Here is an 18631-nt window from a genome sequence, read left to right on the forward strand (position 1 = left end):
CTAATACACAGGTATACACACATAGGACAGATGGGCTGACACCCACACACCCAAGCAAAGGCAACACCACGATTCCCCGCACAGCCTAAACAGAGTGGTAGAATGCGCAGCAGCGCTGGCCTAGGAAACGCACCCACATCATCTTCATTTACATTCGCTCAGCCAATGACTTACGTTTATTCGGGACCTCGGGGTCCCGCCATAAGGTTAATTTGATATTCAGTTTTATCACAGTACGCTCTGAGCCACACAGCGCTCGCCAATTTTTAAAAGACAAACTCGTCCGCCGACGTGTTTGCTCCTCCTTGGTCTCTCTGCCTTAGCCCCAAAATGTCTGGGAATGTCAACATGCCAGTGATAAGGCCGGTCGAGGTGAGTGAGCATATGGCGGTTACACTGGTGAGTACAGTACATAATACTTCCTGATGCTATTATTAAAAAAAAAATTCGTTTGATGGAATGTTTACCATCTGTTTTATTACTCTTATAAAATAGCGCTGATACTCCAATGAAGCCCTCATTTATTGTTCATAAGAGATAACGCTGTCGAGAAGTCATCCCCATATATAATGGTATAACCCTTTTCGCGCTGATTTCCTGAATGCTCACTTCTCCACATAGGCATCTTGAGCGCTAAGCGAGACTGCCTGTATTCATTTCAGCCTAAGTCGACATAGGGGAGTCCCAACACTGGCTCAGATATCCCTCGCCACTGGTGTTAGCAGGTATTTGTGGTTCATGCGGACTTGCTGCCTTGTAAAAGGTGTCAATCTGGTGTTGGGGCAAAGCTTTTTTTTTATCATTCCATACACGTTTGCATTTTAGCTGGTAAGTGGCAGAGTGGTGGCCTCCACTCCAGCCTAGATTTGTCTGTCCCCTACCTCTCTTACCGAGTACAACTCCTCTGACATCAAAACACAAGGGGCCGTCCATAAATGACGTCATGCTATTTTGGACCCCTCCCCCTTTGTCACACGGTGTCACAAAAAGTCAGACCCCCCCCCCCCCCAAAAAAAAAAAAACATGCTTCAAATCGCTTTAGTTCACAGTTCCATTTATTTGGTATAGCCCTGTGAGCCATTCAGCCCTTGAATCGGGTGCACCCGCAACAAACAAAAAACATGAACAAGAAAACATATTAAACTATTGCCATTGTAGTGCGTATTAATGTGGTGCTGCACTCTGATGTTGTAGAACATTTATTAAAAAGTATTTAATTAAGTAGAACGTGTTGTCTATTTTTATTTAAAATTGCGCATTTTGATGTGACATCACATTTCTCAAACCCCCCCCCCCGTCACACATCGTCACAAATGTCTGCCAACCCCCCAAGTGCGTGACGTCATTTATGGACGGCCCCCAAGAGGTGGCACTACGCACCTACTCTGTTGACACATTCATTGTCTCATGTGTTGCTTTCTCAACTGTGGTCTGTTGAAGAATATCATGTATATTCTTGCCGACGCAGATAAAGAAACACAGGTGCTCAGATCGCTGGCTTTGCCCGAATTACAGGCCACCACGCAGCGATAAGGAGCCCGCAGCGCTGACGTAATCAAATGCAGCGATGCCGTCATCAGATGCAGCGATTACGCCATCGACTACAGCGATGACATCGATTAGTGATGACGTCATCAATTACAGTGACGACGTCAATTTCAGTGAAGAATGCATCGAATACAGTGATGACGTCATCTATGGCAGTGATTACGTCACTGGCTTTACCCAAAAAGGGCGGAGCCAATGGCTCGGGCCTTATTGCGTCACCAAACGTCACGTGACCCCCAGGCACAGCTGCTGGGAAATGGCAGTTGACACGAGATGCTATCACCTTGGCAACGCAAACAAGGACCAACTGCCCAGAGAAAGCTTTCTCCGACTAAAATCCTTGATGAAACTCTCAATCTGTGATCTTAAACTATGAACCTCGTTACCCACGCATCAAGCGCTCAATTTAAAGTAAAATTTAAATATTTTAAAAAATAATATTTTTTCTCGATGTGATCGCAATACTCTATTTGTTACTTCGTATAACTCCAACGCAAGAGGTGGCGCCACTCACCTCCACTGTTGACGAATTTGGAGTCTCCAGCGTCGCTTGCATCTGCTGCCGTCTCTTGAAGAACTTCATGGCTCCTGTTGGGGGCGCAAGAGACAAACGCAGCCGCTCAGCTCGCTCGCCCTGCCGGAGTGACGTAACGCCATTGGGGTCGGAGGTGAGTGCGCAGGAAGTGACGCAATTGGCCCCGCCTACCATGGGCGGAGCCAGATCACGTGCCCCCAGGCACCCTATGGGGGCAGAGGAAGCTGCCTTCGTATCAGCCAGTGCTCAAAGTTCTCGACGCGGCTTTTGCGTCTGCGATTTGAAACTCGGAACCTCTTCACCCACGTGTCGAGAGTTCAATGTTTGAATGCAATTTAATCGAGGCCACTGTCTTGGTATGGTACTTTGACTGTTGGTGTTTTGCCATCTTGCCCAAGCTTGGATTTGATGTTGACAAATCTACAAGAAGGTATGAGCTTGCACAGTTTGATTTTACATGACATTTATTCGTGACTTGACTACATTTTCTCAATCCTTACTCGAGTATCTTTAATTGCATTTTGTTGTTGATGCAACTGGCTAACCCGACCCTTCTGGACGTGTGTGAATGAGAACGTCAAAACTCATGTAAAATACAGATTCTGATTTATCTACACGCACACGCAGAAGGCAAACGCGGGTACCTGGCCTCTATGCAGCAGACACGAGTAATTTATTATCTTTCAGGATGTTATTTAGAACTTTATTGAATGTTATGTCACCAACCAAACATCGAGCATAGCAACAAATATCATGCAACACTCCGGAGACGGACACCTCCCTTACCGACCTCACCTCATCCTCCTCACCCCTAGCCTCGTCCTCCTCACCCCTAGCCTCGTCCTCCTCACCCCTAGCCTCGTCCTCCTCACCCCTAGCCTCGTCCTCCTCACCCCTAGCCTCGTCCTCCTCACCCCTAGCCTCGTCCTCCTCACCCCTCGTCCTCCTCACCCCTCGTCCTCCTCACCCCTCGTCCTCCTCACCCCTCGTCCTCCTCACCCCTCGCCCTCCTCACCCCTCGCCCTCCTCACCCCTCGCCCTCCTCACCCCTCGCCCTCCTCACCCCTCGCCCTCCTCACCCCTCGCCCTCCTCACCCCTCGCCCTCCTCACCCCTCGTTCTCCTCACCCCTCATCTTCTCGCCTCGTCCTCACCCCTCACCTCGTCCACCTCACCCGTCGTCCTCAACCCTCACCTCGTTCTCACCCCTCGCCTCTCGTTCTACTCACCTCGTCCTTACCCCTCACCTCGTTCTCACCTCATCCTCACACGGCTACCTGCACTCTATGTAGTAGACGTGAATAATTGACTATAATTCAGATTGTTATTAATAACTTTATTACATGTTTTGTCACGAATCAAACATCACCTCCTCCTCACCCTTCACCTCGTCCTCACCCCGTCCTCGCATCTCGCCTCGTCCTCCTCACCCCGTTCACCTTCACCCCTCGTTCTCACCCCTCGCCTCGTCCTCCTCACCCTTCACCTCGTCCTTCTCATCCCTCAGCTCGTATTCCTCACCCCTCACCTCGCCCTCACTTCGTCCTCCTCACCCCTCACCTCGTCCTCGCCTCGTCCTCACCCCTTGCCTCGTCATCTTTACCCCTTAGCTCATCCTCCTCACCCTCACCTCGTCCTTCTCTAACCCCTCGCTCTCCTCACCTCGTCCTCACCCATCACCTCGTCCTCCTCACCCATCGCCTCGTTCTCCTCAACCCTCGTTCTCACCCCTCGTTCTCCTCACCCCTCACTTCGTCCTCCTCACCCCTCACCTCGTCCTCGCCTCGTCCTCACCCCTTGCCTCGTCATCTTTACCCCTTAGCTCATCCTCCTCACCCTCACCTCGTCCTTCTCTAACCCCTCGCTCTCCTCACCTCGTCCTCACCCATCACCTCGTCCTCCTCACCCATCGCCTCGTTCTCCTCAACCCTCGTTCTCACCCCTCGTTCTCCTCACCCCTCACTTCGTCCTCCTCACCCCTCACCTCGTCCTCGCCTCGTCCTCCTCACCCCTTGCCTCGTCATCTTTACCCCTCAGCTCATCCTCCTCACCTCGTCCTCCTCACCCCTCACCTCGTCCTCCTCAGCTCGTCCTCTCAACCCTCACGTCGTCCGCTTGACCTTTCACCTCGTCCACACCCCTCACCTCATCCTCACCCATCACTTCGTCTTCCTCCCCCCTCACCTCGTCCTCCTCACCCCTCGACTCGTCCTTCTCACCCCTCATCCTCCTCACCCCTCGTCCTCCTCACCCCTCGCCTCATCTTCCTCACCCATCGTCCTCCTCACCACTCGTCCTCCTCACCCCTCGACTCGTCCTCTCACCTCAGCTCGTCCTCTCACCTCAGCTCGTCCTCTCACCTCAGCTCGTCCTCCTCACCCGTCGTCGTCCTCACCGCTCACCTCGTCCTTCTCACCCCTCACCTCTCCCTCGCCTCGTCCTCCTCACCCTTAGCTCGTCCTCACTCCTCGTCCTCCCCTCCCCTCGCTGTCCTCACCATTTGCCTCGTCCTCCTCACCCCACACCTCGTTCTTCTTACCCCTCATCTTGTCCTCCTCACCACTCGACTCGTCCTACTCACCCCTCACCTCACCCTCCTCACCCCTCGTCACCCCTCGTCCTCCTCACCCATCGTCCTCCTCACACATCGTCCTCCTCACCGCTCGTTCTCCTCACCCCTCGTTCTCCTCACCCCTCAGCTCGTCTTCCTCACCCCTCACCTCACCTCGTCCACCGCACCCCGCGCCTCGTCATCCTCACGCCTCGCCCACCTCACCCCTCACCTCGTCCTTCTCACCCACACCGCGTTCTTCTTACCCCTCACCTCTTCCTCCTCACCCCTCGACTCGTCCTTCGCACCCCTCACCTCCTTACCTCTCGTCCTCCTCACCCCTCGTTCTCCTCACCCCTCGTCCTCCTCACCCCTCGCTCTCCTCACCCCTCGTCTTCCTCACCCCTCGCTCTCCTCAACCCTCGTCCTCACCTCGTTTTTCTTCTCACCCCCCGTCCTCACCCCTCGCTCTCCTCAGCCCTCGCCTCGTCCTCCTCACCCACACACCTCGTTCTTCTTACGTCTCACCCCCCGTCCTCCTCACTTCTCATCCTCCTCACCCCTCGCTCGTCCACCGCACCCTGCTCCTCATCCTCCTCACCCCTCACCTCGTCCTCCTTACCCCTCACGTCGTCCGCTTGACCCCTCAACTCGTCCTCTTGACCCCTCACCTCATTCTCACCCCTCACCTCATTCTCACCCCTCACCTCGTCCACCTCACTTGTCCTCAACCCTCACCTCGTTCTCACCCCTCACCTCGTCCTCACCCCCACAACTCGTTCTTCTTACTCCTCACCCCTCACTCTCCTCAGCCCTCGTCCTCCTCACTCTCGTCCTCCTCACCCCTCGTCCTCCTCACCCCTCGCCCTCCTCACCCCTCGCCCTCCTCACCCCTCGCCCTCCTCACCCCTCGCCCTCCTCACCCCTCGCCCTCCTCACCCCTCGCCCTCCTCACCCCTCGCCCTCCTCACCCCTCGACCTCCTCACGCCTCGCCATCCTCACCCCTCGCCCTCCTCACCCCTCGCCCTCCTCACCCCTCGCCCTCCTCACCCCTCGCCCTCCTCACCCCTCGCCCTCCTCACCCCTCGCCCTCCTCACCCCTCGCCCTCCTCACCCCTCGCCCTCCTCACCCCTCATCTTCTCACCTCGTTCTCCTCACCCATCGCCTCGTCCTCACCCCCGTTCTACTCACCTCGTCCTCACCGCTCGCCTCATCCTCACCCCTCGCCTCATCCTCACCCCTCACCTCGTCCACCTCACCCGTCGTCCTCAACCCTCACCTCGTTCTCACCCCTCGTCTCTCGTTCTACTCACCTCGTCCTTACCCCTCACCTCGTTCTCACCTCATCCTCACACGGCTACCTGCACTCTATGTAGTAGACGTGAATAATTGACTATAATTCAGATTGTTATTAATAACTTTATTACATGTTTTGTCACGAATCAAACATCACCTCCTCCTCACCCTTCACCTCGTCCTCACCCCGTCCTCGCATCTCGCCTCGTCCTCCTCACCCCGTTCACCTTCACCCCTCGTTCTCACCCCTCGCCTCGTCCTCCTCACCCTTCACCTCGTCCTTCTCATCCCTCAGCTCGTATTCCTCACCCCTCACCTCGCCCTCACTTCGTCCTCCTCACCCCTCACCTCGTCCTCGCCTCGTCCTCACCCCTTGCCTCGTCATCTTTACCCCTTAGCTCATCCTCCTCACCCTCACCTCGTCCTTCTCTAACCCCTCGCTCTCCTCACCTCGTCCTCACCCATCACCTCGTCCTCCTCACCCATCGCCTCGTTCTCCTCAACCCTCGTTCTCACCCCTCGTTCTCCTCACCCCTCACTTCGTCCTCCTCACCCCTCACCTCGTCCTCGCCTCGTCCTCACCCCTTGCCTCGTCATCTTTACCCCTTAGCTCATCCTCCTCACCCTCACCTCGTCCTTCTCTAACCCCTCGCTCTCCTCACCTCGTCCTCACCCATCACCTCGTCCTCCTCACCCATCGCCTCGTTCTCCTCAACCCTCGTTCTCACCCCTCGTTCTCCTCACCCCTCACTTCGTCCTCCTCACCCCTCACCTCGTCCTCGCCTCGTCCTCCTCACCCCTTGCCTCGTCATCTTTACCCCTCAGCTCATCCTCCTCACCTCGTCCTCCTCACCCCTCACCTCGTCCTCCTCAGCTCGTCCTCTCAACCCTCACGTCGTCCGCTTGACCTTTCACCTCGTCCACACCCCTCACCTCATCCTCACCCATCACTTCGTCTTCCTCCCCCCTCACCTCGTCCTTCTCACCCCTCATCCTCCTCACCCCTCGTCCTCCTCACCCCTCGCCTCATCTTCCTCACCCCTCGCCTCATCTTCCTCACCCATCGTCCTCCTCACCCCTCGTCCTCCTCACCCCTCGACTCGTCCTCTCACCTCAGCTCGTCCTCCTCACCCGTCGTCGTCCTCACCGCTCACCTCGTCCTTCTCACCCCTCACCTCTCCCTCGCCTCGTCCTCCTCACCCTTAGCTCGTCCTCACTCCTCGTCCTCCCCTCCCCTCGCTGTCCTCACCATTTGCCTCGTCCTCCTCACCCCACACCTCGTTCTTCTTACCCCTCATCTTGTCCTCCTCACCACTCGACTCGTCCTACTCACCCCTCACCTCACCCTCCTCACCCCTCGTCACCCCTCGTCCTCCTCACCCATCGTCCTCCTCACACATCGTCCTCCTCACCGCTCGTTCTCCTCACCCCTCGTTCTCCTCACCCCTCAGCTCGTCTTCCTCACCCCTCACCTCACCTCGTCCACCGCACCCCGCGCCTCGTCATCCTCACGCCTCGCCCACTTCACCCCTCACCTCGTCCTTCTCACCCACACCGCGTTCTTCTTACCCCTCACCTCTTCCTCCTCACCCCTCGACTCGTCCTTCGCACCCCTCACCTCCTTACCTCTCGTCCTCCTCACCCCTCGTTCTCCTCACCCCTCGTCCTCCTCACCCCTCGCTCTCCTCACCCCTCGTCTTCCTCACCCCTCGCTCTCCTCAACCCTCGTCCTCACCTCGTTTTTCTTCTCACCCCCCGTCCTCACCCCTCGCTCTCCTCAGCCCTCGCCTCGTCCTCCTCACCCACACACCTCGTTCTTCTTACGTCTCACCCCCGTCCTCCTCACTTCTCATCCTCCTCACCCCTCGCTCGTCCACCGCACCCTGCTCCTCATCCTCCTCACCCCTCACCTCGTCCTCCTTACCCCTCACGTCGTCCGCTTGACCCCTCAACTCGTCCTCTTGACCCCTCACCTCATTCTCACCCCTCACCTCATTCTCACCCCTCACCTCGTCCACCTCACTTGTCCTCAACCCTCACCTCGTTCTCACCCCTCACCTCGTCCTCACCCCCACAACTCGTTCTTCTTACTCCTCACCCCTCACTCTCCTCAGCCCTCGTCCTCCTCACTCTCGTCCTCCTCACCCCTCGTCCCCCTCACCCCTCGCCCTCCTCACCCCTCGCCCTCCTCACCCCTCGCCCTCCTCACCCCTCGCCCTCCTCACCCCTCGCCCTCCTCACCCCTCGCCCTCCTCACCCCTCGCCCTCCTCACCCCTCGCCCTCCTCACCCCTCGCCCTCCTCACCCCTCGACCTCCTCACGCCTCGCCCTCCTCACCCCTCGCCCTCCTCACCCCTCGCCCTCCTCACCCCTCGCCCTCCTCACCCCTCGCCCTCCTCACCCCTCGCCCTCCTCACCCCTCGCCCTCCTCACCCCTCACCTTCTCACCTCGTTCTCCTCACCCCTCGCCTCGTCCTCACCCCCGTTCTACTCACCTCGTCCTCACCGCTCGCCTCATCCTCACCCCTCGCCTCATCCTCACCCCTCACCTCGTCCACCTCACCCGTCGTCCTCAACCCTCACCTCGTTCTCACCCCTCGTCTCTCGTTCTACTCACCTCGTCCTTACCCCTCACCTCGTTCTCACCTCATCCTCACACGGCTACCTGCACTCTATGTAGTAGACGTGAATAATTGACTATAATTCAGATTGTTATTAATAACTTTATTACATGTTTTGTCACGAATCAAACATCACCTCCTCCTCACCCTTCACCTCGTCCTCACCCCGTCCTCGCATCTCGCCTCGTCCTCCTCACCCCGTTCACCTTCACCCCTCGTTCTCACCCCTCGCCTCGTCCTCCTCACCCTTCACCTCGTCCTTCTCATCCCTCAGCTCGTATTCCTCACCCCTCACCTCGCCCTCACTTCGTCCTCCTCACCCCTCACCTCGTCCTCGCCTCGTCCTCACCCCTTGCCTCGTCATCTTTACCCCTTAGCTCATCCTCCTCACCCTCACCTCGTCCTTCTCTAACCCCTCGCTCTCCTCACCTCGTCCTCACCCATCACCTCGTCCTCCTCACCCATCGCCTCGTTCTCCTCAACCCTCGTTCTCACCCCTCGTTCTCCTCACCCCTCACTTCGTCCTCCTCACCCCTCACCTCGTCCTCGCCTCGTCCTCACCCCTTGCCTCGTCATCTTTACCCCTTAGCTCATCCTCCTCACCCTCACCTCGTCCTTCTCTAACCCCTCGCTCTCCTCACCTCGTCCTCACCCATCACCTCGTCCTCCTCACCCATCGCCTCGTTCTCCTCAACCCTCGTTCTCACCCCTCGTTCTCCTCACCCCTCACTTCGTCCTCCTCACCCCTCACCTCGTCCTCGCCTCGTCCTCCTCACCCCTTGCCTCGTCATCTTTACCCCTCAGCTCATCCTCCTCACCTCGTCCTCCTCACCCCTCACCTCGTCCTCCTCAGCTCGTCCTCTCAACCCTCACGTCGTCCGCTTGACCTTTCACCTCGTCCACACCCCTCACCTCATCCTCACCCATCACTTCGTCTTCCTCCCCCCTCACCTCGTCCTTCTCACCCCTCATCCTCCTCACCCCTCGTCCTCCTCACCCCTCGCCTCATCTTCCTCACCCCTCGCCTCATCTTCCTCACCCATCGTCCTCCTCACCCCTCGTCCTCCTCACCCCTCAGCTCGTCCTCTCACCTCAGCTCGTCCTCTCACCTCAGCTCGTCCTCCTCACCCGTCGTCGTCCTCACCGCTCACCTCGTCCTTCTCACCCCTCACCTCTCCCTCGCCTCGTCCTCCTCACCCTTAGCTCGTCCTCACTCCTCGTCCTCCCCTCCCCTCGCTGTCCTCACCATTTGCCTCGTCCTCCTCACCCCACACCTCGTTCTTCTTACCCCTCATCTTGTCCTCCTCACCACTCGACTCGTCCTACTCACCCCTCACCTCACCCTCCTCACCCCTCGTCACCCCTCGTCCTCCTCACCCATCGTCCTCCTCACACATCGTCCTCCTCACCGCTCGTTCTCCTCACCCCTCGTTCTCCTCACCCCTCAGCTCGTCTTCCTCACCCCTCACCTCACCTCGTCCACCGCACCCCGCGCCTCGTCATCCTCACGCCTCGCCCACCTCACCCCTCACCTCGTCCTTCTCACCCACACCGCGTTCTTCTTACCCCTCACCTCTTCCTCCTCACCCCTCGACTCGTCCTTCGCACCCCTCACCTCCTTACCTCTCGTCCTCCTCACCCCTCGTTCTCCTCACCCCTCGTCCTCCTCACCCCTCGCTCTCCTCACCCCTCGTCTTCCTCACCGCTCGCTCTCCTCACCCCTCGCTCTCTTCACCCCTCGCTTTCCTCAACCCTCGTCCTCACCTCGTTTTTCTTCTCACCCCCCGTCCTCACCCCTCGCTCTCCTCAGCCCTCGCCTCGTCCTCCTCACCCACACACCTCGTTCTTCTTACGTCTCACCCCCCCTCCTCCTGACTTCTCATCCTCCTCACCCCTCGCTCGTCCACCGCACCCTGCTCCTCATCCTCCTCACCCCTCACCTCGTCCTCCTTACCCCTCACGTCGTCCGCTTGACCCCTCACCTCGTCCTCTTGACCCCTCACCTCGTCCTCTTGACCCCTCACCTCGTCCTCTTGACCCCTCACCTCGTTCTCACCCCTCACCTCGTCCACCTCACTTGTCCTCAATCCTCACCTCGTTCTCACCCCTCACCTCGTCCTCCTCACCCCCACAGCTCGTTCTTCTTACTCCTCACCCCTCACTCTCCTCACCCCTCGTCCTCCTCACTCTCGTCATCGTCACCCCTCGTCCTCCTCACCCCTCACCCATCGTCCTCCTCACCCCTCGTCCGCCTCACCTTTCACCTCGTCCTCCTCACCACTCGACTCGTCCTCACCTCTCACCTCAGCTCGTCCTCCTCACCCGTCGTCGTCCTCACCCCTCACCTCTCCCTCGCCTCGTCCTCCTCACCCTTAGCTCGTCCTCACTCCTCGTCCTCCCCTCGCTGTCCTCAACATTTGCCTCGTCCTCCTCACCCCACACCTCGTTCTTCTTACCACTCATCTTGTCCTCCTCACCACTCGACTCGTCCTACTCACCCCTCACCTCATCCTACTCACCCCTCGTCCTCTTCACCCATTGTCCTCCTCACCCATTGTCCTCCTCACCGCTCGTTCTCCTCACCCCTCGTTCTCCTCACCCCTCAGCTCGTCTTCCTCACCCCTCACCTCACCTCGTCCACCCCACCCCGCGCCTCGTCATCCTCACGCCTCACCCCTCACCTCGTCCTTCTCACCCACACCGCGTTCTTCTTACCCCTCACCTCTTCCTCCTCACCGCTCGACTCGTCCTCCGCACCCCTCACCTCCGCACCCCTCACCTCCTCACCCCTCGTCCTCCTCACCCCTCATTCTCCTCACCCCTCGCTCTCCTCACCCCTCGTCCTCCTCACCCCTCGCTCTCCTCACCGCTCGCTCTCCTCATACCTCGTCCTCACCCCCACACCTCGTTTTTCTTCTCACCCCCCGTCCTCATCCCTCGCTCGTCCTCCGCGCCCTGCTCCTCACCTCCTCACCCCTCGTCCTCCTCACCCCTCGCTGTCCTCACCCCTCGCTCTCCTCACCCCTCGCTCTCCTCACGCCTCGCTCTCCTCAGCCCTCGCCTCGTCCTCCTCACCCCTCGTCCTCCTCACCCCCACACCTCGTTCTTCTTACTTCTCACCCCCCGTCCTCCTCACTTCTCGTTCTCCTCACCCTCTCGCTCGTCCACCGCACCCTGCTCCTCATCCTCCTCACCCCTCACCTCGTCCTCCTTACCCCTCACGTCGTCCGCTTGACCCCTCACCTCGTCCTCTTGACCCCTCACCTCGTTCTCACCCCTCACCTCGTCCACCTCACTTATCCTCAACCCTCACCTCGTTCTCACCCCTCACCTTGTCCTCCTCACCCCCACAGCTCGTTCTTCTTACTCCTCACCTCTCACTCTCCTCACCCCTCACTCTCCTCACCCCTCGTCCTCCTCACTCTCGTCATCGTCACCCCTCGTCCTCCTCACCCCTCGTCCTCCTCACCCCTCGTCATCCTCACCCCTCGTCCTCCTCACCCCTCGTCCTCCTCACCCCTCGCCTCATCTTCCTCACCCCTCGCCTCATCTTCCTCACCCCTCGCCTCATCTTCCTCACCCCTCGCCTCATCTTCCTCACCCATCGTCCTCACCCCTCGTCCGCCTCACCTTTCACCTCGTCCTCACCCCTCGACTCGTCCTCACCTCAGCTCGTCCTCCTCACCCGTCGTCGTCCTCACCGCTCACCTCGTCCTCCTCACCCTTAGCTCGTCCTCACTCCTCGTCCTCCCCTCCCCTCGCTGTCCTCACCATTTGCCTCGTCTTCCTCACCCCACACCTCGTTCTTCTTACTTCTCATCTTGTCCTCCTCACCACTCGACTCATCCTACTCACCCCTCACCTCACCCTCCTCACCCCTCACCCTCCTCACCCCTCGTCTCGTACTCACCCCTCACTTCGTCCTCCTCACCCCTCACCTCGTCCTCCTCACCCCTCACCTCGTCCTCGCCTCGTCCTCCTCACGCCTTGCCTCGTCATCTTTACCCCTCAGCTCATCCTCCTCACCCTCACCTCGTCCTCCTCACCCCTCACCTCGTTCTCCTCACCTCGTCCTCCGCACCCCTCAGCTCGTCTTCCTTACCTCGTCGTCACCCCTCACGTCGTCCGCTTGACCTTTCACCTCGTCCACACCCCTCACCTCATCCTCACCCATTACCTCGTCTTCCTCACCCCTCACCTCATCCGCTTTACCCCTCAGCTCATCCTCCTCACTCCTCAGCTCGTCCTCCTCACCCCTCGTCCTCCTCACCCCTCGACTCGTCCTTCTCACCCCTCATCCTCCTCACCCCTCGTCCTCACCTCTCATCCTCCTCACCCCTCGTCCTCTTCACCCCTCGTCCTCCTCACCCCTCGCCTCATCTTCCTCACCCATCGTCCTCACCCCTCCGCCTCACCTTTCACCTCGTCCTCCTCACCCCTCACCTCTCCCTCGCCTCGTCCTCCTCACCCTTAGCTCGTCCTCACTCCTCGTCCTCCCCTCGCTGTCCTCACCATTTGCCTCGTCCTCCTCACCCCACACCTCGTTATTCTTACCCCTCATCTTGTCCTCCTCACCACTAGACTCGTCCTACTCACCCCTCACCTCACCCTCCTCACCCATTGTCCTCCTCACCCATTGTCCTCCTCACCGCTCGTTCTCCTCACCCCTCGTTCTCCTCACCCCTCAGCTCGTCATCCTCACCCCTCACCTCACCTCGTCCACCGCACCCCGCGCCTCGTCATCCTCACGCCTCGCCCGCCTCACCCCTCACCTCGTCTTTCTCACCCACACCGCGTTCTTCTTACCCCTCACCTCTTCCTCCTCACCCCTCGACTCATCCTCCGCACTCCTCACCCCTCGTCCTCCTCACTCCTCGCCTCGTCCTCCTCACCCCCACACCTCGTTCTTCTTACTTCTCACCCCCCGTCCTCCTCACTTCTCGTCCTCCTCACCCCTCGTCCTCCTCACCCCCACACCTCGTTCTTCTTACTTCTCACCCCCCGTCCTCCTCACCCCTCGTCCTCCTCACCCATCGTCCTCCTCACCCCTCGACTCGTCCTCACCTCTCACCTCAGCTCGTCCTCCTCACCCGTCGTCGTCCTCACCGCTCACCTCGTCCTCCTCACCCCTCACCTCGTTCTTCTTACCCCTCATCTTGTCCTCACCACTCGACTCATCCTACTCACCCCTCACCTCACGTCACCCTCCTCACCCCTCGTCCTCACCCATTGTCCTCCTCACCGCTCGTTCTCCTCACCCCTCAGCTCGTCTTCCTCACCCCTCACCTCGTCCACCGCACCCCGCGCCTCGTCATCCTCACGCCTCGCCCGCCTCACCCCTCACCTCGGCCTCACCCCTCACCTCGTCCTCACCCACACCGCGTTCTTCTTACCCCTCACCTCTTCCTCCTCACCCCTCGACTCGTCCTCCTCACCCCTCGTCCTCCTCACCCCTCGCTCTCCTCACCCCTCGCTCTCCTCACCCCTCGCTCTCCTCACCCCTCGTCCTCACCCCCACACCTCGTTCTTCTCACCCCCCCGTCCTCACCCCTCGCTCGTCCACCGCACCCTGCTCCTCACCTCCTAATTCCTCGTCCTCCTCACCCCTCGTCCTCCTCACCCCTCGTCCTTCTCGCCCCTCGTCCTCCTCACCCCTCGCTCGTCCACCGCACCCTGCTCCTCATCCTCCTCACCCCTCACCTCGTCCGCTTGACCCCTCACCTCGTCCTCTTGACCCCTCACCTCATTCTCACCCCTCACCTCGTCCACCTCACTTGTCCTCATCCCTCACCTCGTTCTCACCCCTCACCTCGTCCTCACCCCCACAGCTCGTTCTTCTTACTCCTCACCCCTCACTCTCCTCACTCCTCGTCCTCCTCACCGCTCGTCCTCCTCACCCCTCGTCCGTCTCACCCCTCGTCCTCCTCACCCCTCGTCTTCCTCACCCCTCGTCTTCGGCACCCCTCGTCCTCCTCACCCCTCGTCCTCCTCACCCCTCGTCCTCCTCACCCCTCGTCCTCCTCACCCCTCGTTCTCTTCACTCCTCGTTCTCCTCACCCCTCTCCTCGTCCTCCTCACACCTCATCTCGTCCTCCTCACACCTCATCTCGTCCTCACCCCTCACCTCCTGACCTCGTTCTTCTTACCCTTCACCTCGTCCTCCTCACCCCTTGCCTCGTCCTCCTCACCCGCTCCTGACACGGCCAACACACACGCCCATGGCAACCTCACTTAGGGCACGGCACACCGACTTAGCATCACCCTCATTTATACCTCCACGTTTATCGGCCTCGTTCTATCGTGACGGCCAAGACGCTGGACGTTTGTGATAAAGAACTTCGTAGCTCATCGGATTCCTCCTCCAGTGTACAAATAAATATCACGGCTCTGATCTCTTTGCGGCGCCGCAGTGGCGTTCATCACTCGCCGCCTCCCCATGGCACGACTACGACGCCCTCTGTTGGACGCTGTGTGTCATCAACATTGTTGCCTGTGATTACACTCAACACAACGTTGTTGTGAGTGATTACACTCAACACAACGTTGTTGTTGTGATTACACTCAACACAACGTCGTTGTTAGTGATTACACTAAACACAACGTCGTTGTGAGTGATTACACTCAACACAATGTCGTTTTGAGTGATTACACTCAACACAACGTTGTTGTTTGTGATTACACTCAACACAACGTCGTTGCGTCTCATCAATATTTTTGTGTGTAATTACACACACAACAACGTTGTGTTTAATCACGCAACAATGTTGCGTGTAATCACTCACATATTGAGTGATTACACACTCGGCGTGTGTCTGTAGCAGTTGTACGTGTACCGCTTGTCGTAGATGTTCGCGGTTTGAATCCAGCGGCCGCCCTGTTTAATGCTACAGGCGTGTTCACCGCAAAGACACCATGTGCCGTCTGCTTCAGTGGACGTTGAAGATCCCAGCGTCATGGACCAGATTTACCGAATTAAATACAATTGCCCGCAAATTACCCAGTTGGAATATACTGTGCCTAGTAATCATTGCTGGGAAATGTGGTAGAACCCTCCTGAAAAGAGCCAGTAGGGCTATCCTGGCTAAAACTGACCACCCACCCCCTCGTGTGGCATGCTAGCCTTAATAGGTGCTCGCTAACAGCACTTATTTATCGAACAGACTGTTAAATGAAGGGACTGTGTCTTCATTTGAGTCCGTGACTGTGTAACCTGGTACATAAGGGTGCCGCGGTGGTGGGATGTTAACTCCTTCACAAGGTATGCAAGAGGTCGTGTGGTCGATCTGGACCCTGACGCCTGTATATTTGGAGTTTGCATGTCTCTCTCTCTCTCCCGTGGTCGCGTGGATTGTTCTCCAGGTCTTCCAGTTTTTCCCTCCATATTTAGAAACATGCGTTCAGAGCAGGAGTCTCAAACTCAACTTACCTGGGGGCCGCTGGAGGTAGAGTCTGGGTGAGGCTGGGCCGCATCAAGTATTCAAAAAAAAAGTGCAACTGATCCAATCTTCTCAATCTTTATTAATAACAGTTCAGAACATGAACGGTTCTTCAGAACATAGGCTTCTCTTACCTACTCCATGCTTCCAGAGACCTGGCAGTGCTTCCTCTTCTTACACAGCTGAGCCACATTTGGCTTGAGGGAGGAAGCAATTGAGACCCTCAGTATGGCTTGAAATGCTCATCAGTAAGTTTGGACCTGTACTTTGACTTATTAAAGTTCATGGTGCAAAAGAGCTTTTCACACAGATATGTGCTCCCAAAAAGGCACATGGTCTGCTTGAACATCCTGGAAAGCTCAGGGAAGGTGGGGGTGATATATTTACATGTTTTTATCCCAATACCTGAGTATTTGGGATCTTATTTAGTATGCCCTTTCTATATATTCTGAGAGGTATTTGAAAACTTTATCATTGTTCATGCTTTTTTTGAGCACTTCGTTTTTTTATCATTATTAAATTCATCAATCGTGTTCTCTCTCAGGTGTTTATACCTTTCACATTCATAAATAAAGTGATCTAGATTTTCTTCTTTTTGTTCACATCCTACATATCCTTCTGCTCTAATGAATCTCTCTGGATGCCATTGAGCTAACTCTGGTGTCCATGTTACTCCACCTGTCTTAATTCTTAACATCAAGTGCATTGTCTCATGTTTTATATCTTTTAATTTCTTGCTCTTTTTGATTAAATTGTTCTTGGTAAATTATTTTCTTTTGCGATTGCACATATCTGTCCTTTTTCCTTTTCTTTGTTTCTCTTGTAATAATAATCTATAACTTCTTTATAATATTCAGGTTCTAACCACCATTTGGCTTTTGTTCTTGCCACCCATCTCATGCTATTTGCTATCCATGTAATTATTTTCCCTTTCCTATTGCAACACTCTGTTGTCTTTATTAGGTCACTGATTACACTTGTTGAGTCCGCCCACTTCCTAAGTCCTCTGTACCTTGCACTGAGTGACAGGATATATTTTCCTTCCACTTGGTGTCACTCCGGAATCACGTTTCAACCAAGTGACTAACGTTGCTAATTCGCGTTGGCTAACTTGTCAACAAACACCGGAAGCTGTCACGAGCCTGAGCTATGGTAAAAAAATATAATAATTAAATAATTAAAATTGATGTCAAATAGTGGGCCACAAAATATCGTTCCGCGGGCCACAATTGGCCTGCGGGCCGCAAGTTTGAGACCCCTGGTTTAGAGTATTTTACTGCTATAAATTTCCACAAGATGAGCCACTCCGTTAAAACTAACATTTGTGACCAGATCGCTTCTTAAAAAGAGCTATATGGCTCACTTACCTGGTAAAATAAAAAGTTACATTTCAAATAATCACCACGGTAATGTGTTACCCACACGACCTTGAACTTGAGGCATCGCGCAGAACGCGGCATGCAGTGTGGGGTTAGCTGGGTGGTGCAGGGAGCTGCTACTACTTGCAGAGGGGGGTGGGGCAAGGGGGGACTGAGTCCTCTTGCATAATTGACTTGCGGATTGACCGATGCATAGACGAAAAGATAGCACGTGAATGAATGAGTGTACGGCTGGACTGCAAATGAATGGACAATATTCTTCATCGCCATTTTAAAAAAAACTTTACATTGTAATCCATCACCCTGTACATCTGCTGAACCAACGTATCCTACAGCAGCATATGAGTGTGTTTTCATACATTGCCTGAGTGTGTGTTTCTTGCGTATGATCGGTATGTGTTTTACGCATGATCCATATTTGATATCACACAAGATATTTGCCTGTTTTTCTAATGATCTGCACGTGTTTCACGCATAATCTCTGGGTTTCACACATGTTCTGTGTGGGTGGCCGGGACCACCCTCAGCTGCCTTTTTCTCCCGAGTTGCGATGTGTACACAACGTACCAGATACTAATTTAAGGCTGAACCGACCTCTCGAGATCCAGGACGCAGTGGTGATAGTGGCTGTAAGCGGGAATCGAGCTCGGGTCGCCTCGTCCTCCTCACCCCTCACCTCGTCCTTCTCATCCCTCAGCTCGTATTCCTCACCCCTCACCTCGCCCTCACTTCGTCCTCCTCACCTCGTCCTCGCCTCGTCCTCGCCTCGTCCTCACCCCTTGCCTCGTCATCTTTACCCCTTGCCTCGTCATCTTTACCCCTTAGCTCATCCTCCTCACCCTCACCTCGTCCTTCTCTAACCCCTCGCTCTCCTCACCTCGTCCTCACCCATCACCTCGTCCTCCTCATCCATCGCCTCGTCCTCCTCATCCCTCGTTTTCACCCCTCGCCTCCTCCTCACCCCTCGCCTCGTCCTCCTCACCCCTCGTCCTCCTCACCCCTCGTCCTCCTCACCCCTCGTCCTCCTCACCCCTCGTCCTCCTCACCCCTCGTTATCTTCACCCCTCGTCCTCCTCACCCCTCGTCCTCCTCACCCCTCGTCTTCGGCACCCCTCGTCCTCCTCACCCCTCGTCCTCCTCACCCCTCGTGCTCCTCACCCCTCGTCCTCCTCACCCCTCGTCCTCCTCACCCTCGTCCTCCTCACCCCTCGTCCTCCTCACCCTCGTCCTCCTCACCCCTCGTTCTCTTCACTCCTCGTTCTCC

The 18631-nt window shown here is 56.8% G+C and overlaps 1 long non-coding RNA gene across 1 annotated transcript in view; it reads left to right on the forward strand.

Annotated features, from left to right (window-relative positions):
- Positions 1-2127: 2127 nt before the first annotated feature.
- The window catches only part of LOC142922483 (uncharacterized), a 43414-nt gene continuing 26910 nt past the window's right edge, over positions 2128-18631 (forward strand). Inside the window, exon 1 of the long non-coding RNA XR_012940074.1 lies at positions 2128-2513. This is a non-coding gene — a long non-coding RNA (uncharacterized LOC142922483). The remainder of the gene's footprint in view (positions 2514-18631) is intronic.

This window comes from Petromyzon marinus, unplaced genomic scaffold (genome assembly GCF_048934315.1).
Source record: "Petromyzon marinus isolate PM22_M1 ecotype Great Lakes invasive population unplaced genomic scaffold, UKy_Petmar_22M1.pri1.0 PM_Scaffold_1, whole genome shotgun sequence".
NCBI classification, from domain to species: Eukaryota; Metazoa; Chordata; class Hyperoartia; order Petromyzontiformes; family Petromyzontidae; genus Petromyzon; species Petromyzon marinus.